This window comes from Aristolochia californica, unplaced genomic scaffold (genome assembly GCF_029961685.1).
Source record: "Aristolochia californica isolate CCGP_79_NKW_82.1479 unplaced genomic scaffold, dmAriCali1.0.hap1 SCAF_1, whole genome shotgun sequence".
NCBI classification, from domain to species: domain Eukaryota; kingdom Viridiplantae; phylum Streptophyta; class Magnoliopsida; order Piperales; family Aristolochiaceae; genus Aristolochia; species Aristolochia californica.
This window is the reverse complement of record NW_027181770.1, coordinates 54,726,280-54,730,053: the sequence shown is the minus strand read 5'-3', so window position 1 is coordinate 54,730,053 and position 3,774 is coordinate 54,726,280.

Here is a 3,774-nt window from a genome sequence, read left to right as displayed (position 1 = left end):
AATCTAGTTCCATTCGAGTTTAGGTAATTGGCTCTTCCATCTTTCCTTATTGGACAAGATTGCCTTCTTCTGGGTTATATTAAAGGGAACATAGTAGAGTAGTTGCTTTTAAAATACCTCTTCTGTCTTTTTTTTTTAAGAAAAAAATTACGTTAAACTTATAAGAGAGTCATTGTTGTTCACGACTTCCTTCTTTTTTCTGAAACAATAATTTCTATCTTCATGTGAACTACCTAACTATACCCAAATCAAATCCTTTTACTAAAGAAACCCTTTTTTTCTCTAGCTCTTTTTTTGTGCCCTCTTCGACATTCTTTCTTCTTCTGCTGCTGCTGCTGCACTTCCTGGTTATTTATATTCACGATTTTTGCTGTTAGACAATACAAGGTACATACTCTTGCTTTTTTCTTTTTTCTTTTTTCTTATTTTAATTTCTTGTCTTCTTCCGTTTGAGGTAATTCAGATTTTCTATTATGGTTTTCTTCTAAGAATTTCTAACTTAATGAAATTTTATTATAAAATGTAAACGAAAGCCCAAAAACTTACCTCTCTCCATGCGATCAGATTCCTAAGAAAAATATGAAGCACTAGCTCTGTTCTCAACTTCTGTTTTGCACTTTATAATAGAATTTCATGATGTTAGAAATTCTTACAGTTGGTATCAGAGCCTAAATACTCTCTATTAGATGGTGTATTTTCTTAAGGAGATTGAGAGCACAAGCTTGGAGACCCAAAACCATAACATTCTTTAGCCAAAGTTCCATCAAACTTTGTCACCGAGGGAGTTGTAAATGCAGGGGCAGTTACAACTGCTAGAAGAAGTTGAGGACCAATCGAGTCTCTATGAGAAAATTGTTTCTCTCTATGAAAAAACCATTTCTCATAGAAAAACGGTTAACATCCTCCACTTGGTCCATACTTCTAATATAATCTTAAATCCATCGATAATCTGTATTTAAGTAATAAATACATAAATCAGGGTTATAGGTCCTCTAATGACGAGTATTTCTATGTATTATAATGTATTTATTTTTTAAAATTATGAATAAACCCTATATTTATTCTTGGTCCAACACATGAATTTTCTCAAAATTAAGGTGCACATAAAAATGAGAAAAAATCACAATAATTAAGAATTTCACTAAAATAACATTATTCATACAATAAAAAATTACATATTGGAACCAAATCTCATATTCACGACATGATCCTTGAATTTAAACGATGGCATGTCCTTAGTCAAATGATCAACTATCATTAATTCGGTGTTTACCTGCTCAATGACCACTTTCTTTTCTTTAACACGTTTTCTTATAGCCAAATACTTTATGTCGATGCGTTTACTTCGACTTCCACTATTATTATTCGTGGCCATAAAAATAACAGCTGAATTGTTGCAATACATTCTCAATGGCCTATAGATAGAATCCATAATTCTAAGCCCACAAATGAAACTTTTAAGCCAAACACCATGTGAAGTAGCCTTAAAATAGGAAACTAACTTGGCTTCCATAGTGGACGTGGCAGTCAAAGTCTATTTGGTACTCCTCTATGATATAGCTCCACTAGTCATCAAGAAAATGTATCCTGATGTTGATTTGCGTGAATCAATGTAGTCAACAACGTCTGAATTTGAGTAACCAATTACTTCTACATTGTCCGTCTGTTTATGCATCAACATGTAGTCTTTGGCTCCTTGAAGGTATCTTATTACTTTCTTTGCAACTCTCCAGTGGCCTAACCCTGGATTACTCTGATATCGTCCCAACATTCCTATAGCGAATGCAATGTCAGGTCTTGTGAAGACTTGAACATTCTATTTCAAGGTTGTTCTTCGGGCATTGATTTAAATTGAACCTATCACCCTTCACAATGAGGGCTACATTTGGTGAATAATTCTTCATCCGAAATCTCTCTAAAACTTTATTAATACAGGTTTCCTGAGACAAACCTAAGATACCTCAAAATTTGTCTCTATGGTTCAAGTAGTTGTTCAAAAGTTCTTGGCAACTCTTGAACTACCTGATCTACTAGAATATTGTCAACAACTTGTGGAACTTCAATGATTGGTTATTCAACACCAGTTTGTACTTGAGGGATGTTGTAAACAATAATCAATCTATCACTTAAAGTGGAAAGTTGAGATTCTAAATGATCCTTCTCAGAAACTATGTTCCGAGTTTGATTGCTCCCACTAGTCAAGTCATTTTCAATAAACTTTGTATTTCTTGATTCCACAATCCTAGTGTTGTGAGATGGACAATAAAATCATGAAATTCTATAGACCTTTCAACATATCCAATGAAATACCTACTTATGGTCCTTGGGTCCAACTTTTTCTTTTGTGGATTATAAATTTTCACTTCAGACGGGCATCCCTAAACACGCATATGTCATAAACTCGGTTTCCAACCTTTCCATAATTCAAATAGCGTTTTAAGAACAACTTTGGTTGGAACTCGGTTTAATATATACACTGTTGTCTTAAGTGCTTCAGCCAACAAGGATCTAGGAAGATTGGAGCTACTAAACATACTTCGCACCATGCCTAATAATGTCCGATTTCTTCTTTCTGCTACACCATTTTGGTCCGGTGAATCAGGCATGGTGTATTGGGCAACTATTCCATACTCTTGAAGAAACTTTACAAATGGCCCAGGTGATTGTTCATTCTCTGTGTATCTACCAAAATATTCCCCACCTCTATCTGATCTCACGATCTTAATTTGCTTACCGCATTGTGTCTCTACTTCAGCCTTAAAGATCTTAAAGGCATCTAATGCTTCATTCTTGTTATAAAGCATGTAGAGATATATGTATCATGAGTAATCATCTATAAAAGAGATGAAGTATTTATGACCGTGTGAGTCCATGGCTAGACTACATATATTAGTACGTATGATATCTAATATGTTTGAACTCCTATTGACACATTTATTTGACTTGTTAGTCTGCTTTTCTTTAATGTAGACTACACAAGTCTCAAAATCAGTAAAATCTAGAGTATTAAGTACCCTTTCATTTACTAATATTTTAATTCTTTCCATGGAGGTATGACCTAATATCTAGTATCACAATGTGGAGGAATCCTCGTTAATAACACCTCTTTTAGTACCAGTGTGAACATGCATTCAATCATAAGTGGCATTGTTTTGTAAATTGATGCTATAAAGACCCATCAGACAAAGTATCATTCCCAACACAATTAGACTTATAAAATATACCGAAAGATGAGTCTGAAAAATTCAAGGAATATTTATAAGGTACAAGCCTTGAAACTGAAATCAAGTTTTTAGAAAAATTTGGGAACATAAAAGGTCTTTTCTAACTTTAAAACAAAACCACTACTTAAAATTATGTTGCAAGTTCCTATAGCTTCCACATGTGAGCTCATCTTGTTTCCAGATAAGATACATTGCTCACTTCCCACTAGTTTCCTTAGGTTTTGCATCCCTACAAGGAATTCGAGATGTGGATTATTGATCCATAATCAATCGACCATGTGTTAATATTAACATTAACCATATTAGATCCATATCAAATAAATGAAGTTGGATTACCTTTGTCTGCAAGCCATTTCTGAAACTTGGCGCATTCCTTCTTCATGTGTCCCTTCTTTTTACAGAAGAAATACTTGGAATATTTCTTAATACCAACTTGGGAGGTATTTTATCTTTCCCCTTATGTTTGGCTTAATATTTGACCTTTTGATGGGTTACCAGCATTGCACTTTCTCCTTGTTCCATCACCCGTCTCCCTTCCTCTTAAACACAC